The sequence below is a fragment of the Ranitomeya variabilis genome, chromosome 5 (assembly GCF_051348905.1).
Source record: "Ranitomeya variabilis isolate aRanVar5 chromosome 5, aRanVar5.hap1, whole genome shotgun sequence".
NCBI lineage: Eukaryota > Metazoa > Chordata > Amphibia > Anura > Dendrobatidae > Ranitomeya > Ranitomeya variabilis.
Window position 1 is genome coordinate 531,610,650 of NC_135236.1, and position 14,876 is coordinate 531,625,525.

A 14,876-nucleotide genomic window follows, 5' to 3' on the forward strand; every position below is an offset into this window, starting at 1 on the left:
TTATATGCCAACCTTTTGTGTGGCACCATATCAAGTAGCTTTGAAAACTCCATTTAAACAACATTCACTGCATTTAACTGGTCCAGTCTGGAACTTACTTCCTCATAGAAGCTGATCAGATTAGTTTGACAGAACTGATCCCTCATAAAACTATGTTGATGCAGGGTCATGAGGCTATTCTTATTGAGATACTCCACGATAGCATTTCTTAGAAAGTCCTCAAGGATTTTACGCACAGCCGAGGTTAAACTTGCCGGCCTATAATTTTGAGGCTCAGATTTTGCCCCCTTTTTGAATATTGGCACAACATTTGCTATGTGCTAGTCCTCTCTTACAGACCCTGTTATTATGGAAACTGTAGTTATGATACAATCAGAGATCTTAGCTGATCTGCTTATCAGAGGAGGGGGTGGAGTCGGACTAGTGCTTGCATGCCAGCTAGTCACAGCAATGATAATGTCCTAGTGATAAAATATTCACAGTAGGAAAACAACAGCGCACAGCTTGATATGTGACACATCTATGAATTCTCTGTTTTAATCCCTTCCTCATGCTGTCCTCAGATTATATAGCAAAAACCTGCTGACAGACTCCTTTTAAAGGGACTCTGTCAACACAGGACGACTGTTCAAACTAATCCCGCCCCTTGATGCTTTCCGGTAGGGCCAGTCATTTAAATACACCTTCCCACCTGCTTGTTTTCCCTCTTTCTCCATCACACTTCTTTTTTGATTGACAGCTCTGGCTTCATAGGGCTAGAGAAGTGTTGGCATTAGAGAGAAACTAAGTAGTTGGGAAGGTGTATATAAATGATTGGCCCTGCCGGAAAGCACTGAGGGTCTGTACATGGTTAAATAGTCATATTGTGCTGACAGAGTCCCTTTAAGTACATTTATGAATAGTCCAAAAATAAGGGAACCTTTAATCAGTTAATTTCCAATTTCATGCCCAAATGTGAAATGTCTCAAAAATTTCAAGCAGTTTTGATTTTTAGGTAAAATGCTGACAAATATTTGCTCAGTTAATGGTTGTTTGGGTTAAAATCACAGTCTGTAAAAAAGGCTCATATATGGATTCCCTTTTTCCTGTCAACTCTCTACTGCAAGATGCAACCCGGGGTGGTAGGGATATGTAATGGCATGTGTAATGGCATGCCTCTCTGCCTCACGTAGCAGCAAGTGACGAGGAACATTTGCTTCCTGCAATCCTATCCTCCATATGGGCTACTATGCTATTTTCATCATCAACATAGGTATGCAGAACCCTACATTGCCAGACACTGGCTGCCATACGTGTTAGTATGAAGTGGTAGACTGCCAAGGTCATGGGATAGTAAAGACCAGTAAAAATGCTGTAAAATTCTAATTACTATAATACTATAGAAATAAAAAAAAATATGTAAAGGCTAGGGTCTTGGCAGAGGTATAACTAGATAAGACTGCTCTTCCTAAAAAATTGATAATAATTGCACTCATCCTCCTCTTATACTTGCTCATTTCTTCACTAGGTCATTTTTAGTTAGTTAGGTGCAATAATAGAAATATTGTTCATTTTATAATAGAATATAAAGTGCATTTTGTTAAAGTTCTGATTTACCGAAAATGTAGCTGTATAATAAACCTGCTGAACGAATGTCAGAAAGTTGGGGAAAACGAACCTTCCTCTAAGTAAAAACATGGACTGTTGTTCTTTGGTGTTTTGGATTGCAGTTTTATCAGTGTTTGGGCAGTGTAAGGAGAAAGAGAAAAGGCGCTCCAAGTGTGTTACCCTCAGTATAGGACGCAGCGGGCAAAGCATTGTACATGTGCTCACCTGCCTGGCACAACTCCGTACTTGTAAAAATGAAGGTCTACTGCTCCAACCGCTGACCCACATGCCGCTGGGAAAAAACGTAACGTATTCAAACCAAGCAGGAAAAAGAGCGGTGATTCCCGGGCGCTGCCACAGAGTGAAGACGAGGGCGAATGTTCTCTGGGTCTTTATTCATTCATACAATGCGCTTCAAAGTTGTGCTGACTCCTTCATCAGGTACAGTATGTTATACAGAGCCTCCTCCCTTATATACGGGAGGGAAAAACTTCTACACAGCTTAAAGCAATAAAAAATAAAAATCAACAATTTATACAAGTCACATATGTAAAATTTGGAGTACAGAACCACTTGTTGTATATAAATGTGAATTATGTTGAGTATATGTATAATATCTTAAAATTGTATAAAAACAATAATTGTAAAAAAGAGATTTTTTTTCTTCCTGCTTCCTTTCTCCTTCCTATTTTTTAATTATGTTATATTTGGTGACTCCTTCTGACTGTGGATCTGTAGGAACATGAAACCCTATCATGGGTTGTCAATGGTTTCAATTAGGTGCCAATGTGGATAACTTGAAAATCGAGCAGGACTCTCGATTTATTAGTTTCTCATATCTATTTTTTAATGTGATCAGGTATGTGTTCTAGTATAGTAAGTGTTAGACTTGTGTTGTCTTTCTTGTGTTCTAATAAAAATGTTAAAACTATGGTTCAAAACGCCATTTTTTATATTATATCTTTTAGATTTCTCATTTTGTTGACTGACTTTTACTGGAAAGGCATTCTGACTGAGATTTTTAGTGTGATGAAATGCATCGTTAAGAATATTTTTAGGTTATCCTTTTTCAAGGAATCTCCTTTCCAATATCTTTGACTCTCTCAAAAATCTGTATCTAGCATACAGTTCTTCCTCGTCCTGCAACATTGTCTATATGGAACATTTTTGATCCATTTGTGAAAGTGGCAGCTAGAAAATTCAAGATAGCTGTCGATATTGACATATTTGAAGTGTGTCGAAGTTACAATATTCCTCATATAAATCTTGTGGTTCCCCAAAATTCACATATTTATAGACATAATGTTATGCTAGTGCAGCGCCCCAGAGTCCTGGTCGTTGCAGTACTGTGGCTCCGCCACTATGGGGAGCCATGGTGCGTCCGATGGCACTGAAGGAGTTCATCTGATCAGGTATCACAGACACCAATAGATTTCACAGCTGGGCCTCCGGGGGGAGCTAAGGGTTCTATTCATTAGGCCACTCCCCACCATAGTGGGTAAACTGGGGGTCAGGCAGGAAGTTAGAGGAGAAAGCTGACTGGATTGGACGAAGCAACACCTAGTGGCAGAGGGTGTTGTGGAGGAAGAGACAGTAGGGTCTCTGTCAGGGGTGGGATCCTGACAGAGGCTTGGCATTGAAAAGAACGTAACGGGTCCGCGCCAGCTCCGGGAAGCGGCGGGACCCAAGAAAGGACTAGAAGCGAGATAGATTGTGCTGAGTGAGAAACGAGATCAAGCAATAGGAGAATACCAGTAGGGGTCGTGCTGTAAGACCGGAGCAACATCCTACTGAGGCGCACTACCGGCGGCCGGAACGCCGAGGGAGTATTTCATTAGACAGCTTCAAGCAATACTCTAAACAGCGGCAGGACAGTCAGTCTCAGGCGGGCTGTCTCACCTAAATCACCTATGAAGTCTTGGGAGGCAATTGCGGGAGAGGGGCGTCTCTAGGGTCCCGGAAGAACTCCAGGCCTACCCGACAAACGGGTGCCGTTCTAACTGTAACATCAGGAAGGGACGGAAGATTAGCAGAAGATCAGTTAATCGAGTTGTGAGGGAACACGAGAAACAGACACAACGGTTGTGGGGTACTTTCCGTAAGCATAGCAGGGAAGGACTACAACACATAGCGCTAAGAAGGAAGGCACCGATTTCCACCTGTGAAGAGAACTCTGGAGGTGCCATTAGACCGGCCGGACTTGCGCAGCCTGGTGAACCGTATTCTGGACTGAGGACTCAGAGATCTCCAGTAAAGAGGTAAAGAGACTGCAACCTGGTGTCCTCGTTATTTACCGCGACCTGCACCCCACAACTGCACCACCAACATCCACACCTATCATTCACTGTGCGCCCCACGGCAGGGTCACGGGCCGAGGCCTAGCCGCTGTGACAACCCCAGAAGCAGAGACTCAGAGGCCCGGTACCGGGTACCCTCGGCCCTGCGGCAGTGGGGGCGCTACACTAGTCACTACTCACGGCCAAGCCTTGAGTCAGAGTGGTCAAGGAGTCCAAGGTCAGAAGCCAGGAGGGTACGTCATAAACAGACGGAAGAGCCAAAAGCGTAGTCAGGTAACTTTCCCTGGTCAGAGTACCGGGAAGATAACGGATCAGAGCTGAAGGGGTTAAACAGGTGAGTAGTCAGATCAAAGTCCAAAGTCAGGAAATAGATCAAACATATAGAACTCAAGGCACAGATAGCACAGCACAAACCTCACAAGATGAATATACATCTGTCAGTGTTCTGGGAAACTCAGCTCAGTTAAGAAGCATGGCTATTAAGTGGAATAATGAACACATGAGACAGCCGACGCCTCACAATCTCAGATTGGATAGTGGAGCTGTCAATCAACACACTGAGAGCTCAGCACGCCCCTGTACCAGATTGGATGGCCAAGCTGTCAATCACAGTACTGACAGCTTCAGCACACCCCTATACCAGATTGTATGGCCGAGCTGTCAGTAACTGCATCCCAGATACCCTGAGGTGTGGAACCGTGACACATGGAATAGCAAAGTGAGAAAAATAAAACGTAACTGTTACTTCACATATGTAAAAACTACTATAGTGGTATAAAAATAAGAACACATCTGTCTCTCATGAATAGAGATTTAAATTATTATACTGCCACAGTGGGGGACAGTGTATCTGTAATCACAATAATATTGTCACGGTTTGGACATGGTTAATGTCTTGTTCTCTCAGGGTTAATTTAGCTGGCCTCCCTTTGGATCTGGGAGGGGTATTTAAACTCACTCCAGACTAGAATTCCGAGTCAGCTATACTTTCATCTAGTCTGTGTGCCTGACCTCTGGAGCGTGTGCTCGGTTTGCAATTGTGTTCCTTGCTCTCCGTGCTTTACTCTGCTTGTTTGTTTTTTTGGATTTCTGACCTCTGGCTTCTCTTCTGACAATCCCCTGTCTCTCCCCTTTGGTACCTCGTGATCTCCTGGTTCTGATCTTAGCTTGTTTGACTACTCTCCTGTGTGTATTGTCTCCTCTGCTCGGTGTCGTCTGGCTCCGCCTCCGACCACCTCCCATTCTGTCACATGGTTCAGGTCCTGTTTGTTACCTGGTTAGTAACCCGGCACTTTGCTCGGCTCCCCTGCTGCTGTGTGCAGCTCTTCCCGCAGCAGTAATACCCGGGAGCCCTGACAAATAGACCTGCAAGAAAAATGTTGATACATATGCCTAAAAAATGACAGTGATGACATATAATGCATGTGTGCCCACAATGAGCTTTTATGGCATTTTTGATACTGCATATTTTCATTGCTGCAAAAATGCAGCATTTTACAGTACAAGCAAAGTGGAAAGGATTTATAGAAATCTCTTGCCCACTGTGCTTCTTTTATATGCTGTGCAAACTCACCCGTGGTGCGTTTTTCCAATCTGCAGCATGTCTTTTGGCTACGCTAAGTTTTCTGTGCTGAATTTCCCCATAGACTTGCATTAGATGTGGAAAATCTGCAGGTAAAAAAACGCACTTTGTTTTTAGCTCGTTTCAGCAGCAGAAACGCATCAAACACGCATGTAATCCGCACTTAAGAATGTCAAATACCAGGAGGTTTAAAAAACAAAGCAGCTTTATTTAAATCATGACACACCAAAAAATGCAAAGTCAACACTCCAGACCAGAATACTCTATGGGTAAGTAATATAATACCAATGGGTATGTGCACATGTTGAGTAAAATTTCTATACTATTTCTGCATCTCTTGGCAGGAAATACGCACCTGATTTGATTTGAGTGATGTAAATTTTGAAAAATGCACAGAGAGTTGACATGCTGCATATTATTTTCTGCACCAATTCTGCAAGTCAAAAATATTCAACGTGTGCATCACACTTCAGGACTCTCATTTACTTTGCTGGCATCAGGTTTTGCTTCAGGTTTTGTCACAAATCTGTGCAGAAAAAAAGCACCAATTCTGCAATGAGTGCACACAGCCAACATTTTTGAGCAAGTTTTTTGAGGGTTTTATACCAACGATATGTACTCAACAATATGTAATACCCTATGGATGAGCAGTATAATACCGATACATTTTTAACAAGTTTTTTGAGGCTTTCATAGCAACAAAATGTACCAAAGAAGTAGTAAAACCCTATGAATGAGCAATATAATGCTGATAAATATTGAACAAGGTTTTTGAGGGTTATATACAGTGAAGGAAATAATTATTTGATCTCTTGCTGATTTTGTAAGTTTGCCCACTGACAAAGACATGAACAGTCTATAATTTTAAGGGTAGGTTAATTTTAACATTGAGAGATAAAATATAAAAAAATAAAATCCAGAAAATCACATTGTATAAATTATATAAATTTATTAGCAATTTGCAGTGAGAAATAAGTATTTGATCCACCTAACAACCATTAAGAGTTCTGGCTCCTACAGACCAGTTATACGCTCCTAGTCAACTCATTACCTGTATTAAAGACAGCTGTCTTACATAGTCACCTTTATAAAAGACTCCTGTCCACAGACTCAATTAATCAGTCAGACTCTAACCTCTACAACATGGCCAACACTAAAGAGCTTTATAAGGATGTCCGGGACAAGATCATAGACCTGCACAAAGCTGGAATGGGCTACTAAACCATAAGTAAGACGCTTGGTGAGAAGGAGACATCTGTTGGTGCAATAGTAAGAAAATGGAAGAAATACAAAACAACTGTCAATCGACATCGATCTGGGGCACCATGCAAAATGTCACCTCGTATGGAATCCCTGTTCATGAGGAAGATGAGAGATCAGACTAAAACTACGCGGGGGGAACTTGTTAATGATCTCAAGGCAGCTGGGACCATAGTCACCAAGAAAACCATTGGTAACACATTGCACCGTAAAGGTTTAAAATCCTGCAGTGCCCGCAAGGTCCCCCTGCTCAAGAAGTCACATGTGCACGGCCTTCTGAAGTTTGCCAATGAACACCTGGTTGATTCTCTGAATAATTGGGAGAAGGTGCCATGGTCAGATGAGACAAAAATTTAGCTCTTTGGCATTAATTCAACACGCCATGTTTGGAGGAAGAGAAATGCTGCTATGACCCAAAGAACACTGTCCCCACTGTCAAGCATGGAGGTGGAAACATTATGTTTTGGGGGTGCTTCTCTGCTAATGGTACATGACTTCTTCACCATATCAATGGGATAATAGATGGAGTCATGTACCTTAAAATTCAGAGTGACAACCTCCTTCCATCCAACAGGACATTAAAAATGGGTCGTGGCTGGGTCTTCCAGCAACACAATGACCCACAACAAAGGCAACAAGGAGTGGCTCAAAAAGAAGCACATTAAGGTCATGGAGTGGTCTAGTCAGTCTCCAGACCATAATCCCATAGAAAACTTATGGAGAGAGAGTTGAAGCTCCGAGTTGCCAAGCGACAGCCTCAAAATCTTAATGATTAAGAGATGACCTGCGAAGAGAAGTGGACCAATATTCCTCCTGACATGTGTCCAAAACTCATCATCAACTACAAAAAACGTCTGACTGCTGTGCTTGCCATCAAGGGTTTTGCCACCAAGTATTAAGTCTTGTTTGCCAGCGGGATCAAATACTTATTTCTCACTGCAAATTGCTAATAAATTTATATAATTTATACAATGTGATTTTCTGGATTTTATTTTTGATATTCTATCTCTCAATGTTAAAATTAACTTACCCTTAAAATTATAGACTGTTCATGTCTTAGTCAGTTGGCAAACTTACAAGATCAGCAAGGGATCAAATAATTATTGCCTTCACTGTACTAACAAAATGTACCCAAGAAGATGTAATACCCTATGGATGAGCAATATAATAACAAATTTTTAACATGTTTTTGAGGCTTATATAGCGACGAAATGTACCCAAGAAGATGTAATACCCCATGGGTGAGCAATATGATGCCGATAAATTTAGAACAATTTTATGGAGGCTTATACACCCAACGAAATGTATTTCAGTCCATGGAATAGTATATAGGTGAACATTATGATACTGAAAAAAAACTTTGAACAACTTTGAGGCTTTTATAGTTACAAAATATACCCAAGAAGATGTAATACCCTATGGATGAGCAATATGATACCAATAAATTTGGAACGAGTTTTTGGAGGCTTATGTAATGACAACATTTTTAAAAGCTTTTGTTCACTTTTACAGATCACAGAAATGTCCATAAACTAAGTAACACTGTATGTCTGAGAAATGGAAGCCTACAAAATTTTTAAAAGCTGTGTAGCACTTTTAGAGATCAAAAACATGTTCATAGACTACGTAACACTGTATATCTAAGAAATGGAAGCCTATAAAATTTCTAAAATCTTTTGTTCACTTTTAGACATCACGAAAGTGATCACAGAGCACATAGCACTGTATGTCTGAGGAATGGAAACCTATAAAAATTTTAAAAGCTTTTAAGCAGTTTTAGAGCTCACAGAAATGTTCACAGACCATGTAACACTGTGTGTGAGAAATGAAAGCCTACACATTTTTTAAAAGCTTTTGTTCACTTTTAGAGATCACAGAAATGTTCACAGACCATATAACACCATATGGCTGAGAAATGAAAGCATATACATTTCTAAAAGCTTTTGTTCACTTTTGGAGATTACAGAAATGGTCATAGCCCACATAACACTGTATGGGTGTAAAATGGAAGCTTACAAAATTTTTAAAAGCTTTTTAGCAATTTTAGAGATCACAGAAAAATTCACAGGCCATTTATCATTATATGTCTCATGGGGTTACCACGACAGAGAGGAGCCAGAAAACCGCAGCATCTAATTTCTCCTACTCCTGCACTGGTTAGAAGCACTTCACTTTTGTATTAAAGGTTGTAAATTTCTTTGGGCAGTGCAGCGGTTAATCTGCTCTGTTGAGATTCCCAGGAACTAAGACTCTCAGCTGTGCACTGTTATTCACTCCCATCTCTTATATAATTTGGGTCCTGGCTAACACTCATTGTCAGAGTAGCTTTTGCTGCATGGCTGGAGGTTGCTCTTGGTAGTTATTTGCGAAGGCGGTTGGTGGATTTATCTGTGACTGTTGCTAGGTTTTTAGTGTGTGATAACTCACTTTCTTCTCTTACTTTTGTTTAACCCCATCCTCCACTCCCAACTGCATACCTCTGTTATATGTGTGTGTATATTTGTATGTTTGGCATTTTTCGTTACTCTTGTTTGTAGTACCTTGTTATTCTGGTTGGTGTATTATGGTACACTACTACTTCCCTCTTCCCTGGGTGGGGGAAGGGTACAGACTGAGGATGGATTCAAGAGCTAAGGCAAGGTACGTGACCCCAGCATCTTCAACATTAGAAGGAACCTGGGGAACAGGACGAGCTAGGGCGCCCCTAGCGTTAGGGACAGGGAAGGAGCCCCTGGTACTGGGACACCCGACAACAGTCATGAGTATGTCTGAGAAATGGAAGCTTATAAAATTTTTAAAAGCTGTTGCTCACTTTTAGAGGTCACACAAAGGTTCACAGACCACATAACACTGTATGGCTGAGAAATGGAAGCCTGCTAAATTTTAAAAAGCTTTTGTACACTTTTAGAGATCACAGAAATGTTCACAGACCACATGACACAGTATGGCTGAGAATTGGCAGCCTACAAAAAATTTTTAACATTTTTGTTGACTTTCAGAGATCACAGAAATGTTCACTGATCATGTAACACTGTATGTCTGAGAAATAAAAGCCTACAAAAATTTGAAAAGCTTTTGAGCAGTTTTACAGATCACATAAATGTACTCCACACTATGCAATAGTGTAAGGCTGAACAATGTAGACCATGAAAATGTTTCAATGATTTTTGGATGTGTTATATAATACAAAAAAGGACCTCAAAGCACATAAGATTTGATGGATCAAAATATATTTAATTTTTTCAGTCTCCACAAAAATACTGTAGCCAACGGACTGAACAGGGCAAATCCCTACTTACAGACTGGATTCTGTCACTCTCCCTGCTCCTGAAACTTTCCCTTCCTTGATTAAATGCAGATTGTATGTGACACAAAGGATTAGCCATTAGAAGGTCTGTTAGTATGATGGCCCACCTTCAGTACCAGTATCAACATTACAGGCCTCTGATTCGTTATACTGTGCACACAGGCCTAGACAAGCACTCTCTCCCACCAACATGAAGTGTCACAAAGCTGTGCAATGGTGTCAGTGTTCCGAGCTGGGTGGCGCCTGTTCTTTCATTATCCCTGATGATGTCAGATGGCCTGCCAGTCACAGTATTACCACAATCAAGATGGCTACAGCATTACAGTGACTCACAGGCAATCCCTGCAGGCTTATTGGCTACGTAACAGGCACCAAAGTGGCGGGGAGGGGATTCGAGTTTTACATCCAGCAACGTCCATTATTTGCTGTGTAACAAGCAAATCCGAGCACAGAACACCAAGAAGTCACATGAGCGTGATTAAAATAAAAAAAAATAGGGGCAGTCCCTGGGAACTGTGCAATCCATCTACTGGATGAACAGGGCCCAGTTCCCTGGGACTGCACCTATTTTGACTGCCTTTTAATGAAATTATAATACATTTTTTATTTTAATCATGCTCTCTGAGACCTGTTGCTGATTACCCACCTTTATTGTTTGGTTCTGCTGCCGACACACCTGAATCCTTGCATTGCCACATGGCTTCTTTCACATTTGTGAGCTGCTAAAACTATTTTCGAGTGATAACCGAGTATCACTGAGCACATTCGCTCATCTCTAGTACAGAGCCATGGATATTGCCCCCTCAGACTAAAAATAAAAGCCCGCAGCGGCCCCAGAACAGGCGCATCTGTTCGATTTGCCCGTCTCTTCCCACTTGCCCTGCAGTGGCAAATGGGTAATAGTTTTGTAGTTTATGTCCTTTATTTAAATAAACACACATACTCCTTTATTTGAAATAAAATTCCCTCCTTCACCCATTTATTTTCAAAAATAAAAAAACACCACATTCCTCACCTGTCCAACAGGAAGACAATCCATATCTGTCCTACAGTGCACTTCAACTTTGCTACATATGGATTTCATGGTTGAGCAGTGGCATGATGCAACTTCTCAGTGGCAAATCCAGGAGAACACTGATTTGTGGCTAAAAAGTCCGCTGCAGCACCGAGCAGTGACGTCCATAAGGTGAGCAGAGTTCATTGTCGATGAACTCCGGTGACCTCACTGATGGAACTTTACCATGAGCGCTGATGTGAGTGCGGTCAATGGAGTTCATTAACTATGAACTTTCCCCATCTTATTGATGTCACCGCTGTGCGCTGCAACTAAATTTCTCAGACTCAGCTCAATTTGTCATGGATTCATAGCATTTATTTTTAATTTTTGAAAATAAATGGGTAAAAGAGGGTGGAGCGTTTTATTTCAAATTAAGGACTTTATTCTGGCTGTGTCTTTACTGCAATCTGACTATGGGGTTAGTAATGGAGGCATCTTATAGATGCCTCTCCATTATTAACCTGTGGGTTTTATGTCAGCTGACATTAAAAATCTAACTTCAACTCCACAACTATAATCCGATTTGCCACCGCACCAGGACAAGTGGGAAGAGCGAGGCTAAGCATCAGAATTAGAGCATCTAATGGATGCGCCATATCTGGGGCATCTAATGCAGCCCCCCAGAGTCCTGGTCGTTGCAGTAACGTCGCTCTGCCGCTAAGGGGAGTGATGTTGCGTCTGATTGCACTAAGGGAGTTCACCTGACCAGGTATCACACACTACACTTCACACTCCGGCCACCAGGGGGGGGGTTCTATGTATTAGGCCACTCCTCACAATCTGGTAAAACTGGGGGTTGGATAGGAAGTTAGTTAGAAGCTGACTGGGTTGGAAACAGGCAACATCCTGTGGCAGAGGGTGTTGCAGGGGAAGATTCAGGGGGGTCCCTGTCAGGGGTGGGATCCTGACAGAGGCCTAGCGAACTGAGAGAACGTTACGGGACCGCACCTGCACCTGATCGCGGCGGTACCCTAAGAAAGGACAAGAAGCGAGGTTTATTGTGCTGAGTGAGAAACGAGATCAACGCAACAAGGAGAAACACCAGTAGGAGTCGTGCTGTAAGACGAGGCAACATCCTACTGAGGCGCGCAGCCAGTGGCCGGAACGCCGAGGAAGTATAGAGCTCCAGGCCTAACTTCAAACCTACGGCAGGACAGTCAGTTATAGGCGGGCTGTCTCACCCAAATCACCTAAGAAGACATAGGGGGCAACAACAGGAGAGGGGCGACACTAGGGTCCAGGAAGAGCTCCGAGCCTACCCGTTATACGGGTGCGTCCTAGCCATATCATCTGGGGGACGAAGAAGAACATCATAATCGAGTTGTGAGGGAACTTCAGAAACAGACACAACAGTTGTGGGGACTATCCCGTAAGCACAGCAGGGGAGGACCACAACACACAAGCGCTAGAAGGTAGGCACAGATTTCCACCTGCAAAGGGAACTCTGGAGGTGCCATCGGACCGGTCGGACTCCCACAGCCCGGTTTACCGTATTCCGGACCGAGGATCCTGAAGCCTTCAGTAAAGAGGTAAAGAGACTGCAACCTGGTGTCCTCGTTATTTACTGCGACCTGCACCGCATCACTACAGCATCACCACCCACACCTTTCATTGGGCGCCCTTCAGCAGGGTCACGGACCGGGTCTAGCCACCGTGACAACCCCAGAGCAGAGACTCAGAGGCCCGGTACTGGGTACCCCTCGGCCCTGCGGCAGTGGGGGTGCTACACTTGCACCTGCGTCAAGTGGGTTTGCCAGTCGGTACTATAGATGATAATATAATCCAAGTACACTGACGCATACTTCTGACAGGGCTCTAAAACTATGTCCGTCAGCCTCTGAAACAAGGCTGGGGCGCTATGTATCGCAAAAGGCAAAATGACATAGTGAGACCCTCATGTGTATTGAAGGCGGTCTTTTCTTTCTCCGACTCTGTCAGAGGTACCTGCCAGTAACCCATTGTTAGATTGAGCGTTGTGAAGTACTGTGTCTGCCCCAATCTCTCAATCATCTCATCTACCCAGTGCATTGGATAAAGGTCAAATTTTGACACTTCATTCAATTTCAGGTCCTGGCTCACCTCCTTTTCTCTTCCAACAAACCTAGGCCCCACAGTCTGCTCACCAGTTTATGGATCCTGGCTTTCCCATCTGCAGTATGCAAGAACCCCAGCGGTGTAGGCTGTGGACTTCGTTCAGGCCTAGATTTGGACCTTGGTGGTTCAGGGAAAGCAGTCAGTTTCGGACCACAGGCTCCTGCCACCTCCACTGTCGCGCCAGCTTATTCTGGCTCCAATATTCCTACGGTCACTCCCTCTGGAGTCTCGTGTAATTCTGCCATATTTTTCAATGCTTTTTGGGATGTTATATAACACTGAAATGTACTACCGAGCACGTAATAGTATATGGATGAGTAATTGAATACAGAAAAATGTTTCATCGCTTTTAGGGAGTGTTGTATAACACCAAAATGTAACTCACAGCACGTAATTGTATGAGTAATTGAATCCAGAAAAATGATTCAACGCTTTTTTGTAGAGTTATATGCCACCGAACTGTACCGCAAAGCAAGTAATTGTATATGGATGAGAAATTGAATACAGAAAAATATTTTAATGCTTTTTGTGAATATATAGTCAATATTTTCACACAAAAATTAAAAATGTGGTCAACTGCTGTAGCTATATATTTAGCAACAGACTGCAAAGCCCTAATCCCTGCCTAGAGACTGTATTCAGCCACTCTCCCTTCTTCTGCAACTCTCTCTCCCTCCCTAGGATAAATGGAGAATGTATGTGATGCAAACAACAAAGCACAAAATTAGCCTTTACAACTACTGTTAGGATGATGGTTCATCTTCAGCACCAGTATGAACACACGCCTGGTCAAGTACTCTCTCCCTCCAATACGAACTGTTACAGAGCTGTGCAATTGTGTTAGTGTGCCCAGCCTGGCAGGGTCTGTTTTTTTTATAACCCCTGATGATTTCACACGGTCAGCCCATCACACTTTTGGAAGTGCTTTGAACAGCAAGGTGGATTGCTGCTGAGGGGAAAAAGAAAAAAAAAGGAAAAAAAATCTTTAAATCTTCAGCTTAGCGAGTGTGAACGAGCTGAGTGTGACCTGAGCGTAAGTGCGAACGGTGGTAAGTGTGTGACTTGAGATTCAGTGACTTTGGATTCAGAGAGTTTCCAAGGGAGGAATTACTGAATTGCTGTCTGTATTTTATTAATACTTTGCATTTATTTTTTATTTAACTTTTCTGTCTGGTGCAATCTCCATTAGGAAATGTGCTCCACTATTGTTAATGCCATCCAGTGCACATCTTGCCACATGTATGCAATCCTTGATCAGCCGGTCGAGGGTGAATACTGCTGTGCGAGATGTGAGCATGTTGTGCATTTGGAAGCCCAGATTCTGAATCTAAATGTGCAGCTGGCAACACTGAGATCCATTGACGATATGGAAAGGAGTCTTCTGCTCACCCATCTGCAGTATGCAAGAACCCCAGCGGTGTAGGCTGTGGACTTCGTTCAGGCCTAGATTTGGACCTTGGTGGTTCTGGGAAAGCAGTCAGTTTCGGACCACAGGCTCCTGCCACCTCCACTGTCGCGCCAGCTTATTCTGGCTCCAATATTCCTACGGTCACTCCCTCTGGAGTCTCGTGTAATTCTGCCATATTTTTCAATGCTTTTTGGGATGTTATATAACACTGAAATGTACTACCGAGCACGTAATAGTATATGGAAGAGGAATTGAATACAGAAAAATGTTTCATCAATTTTAGG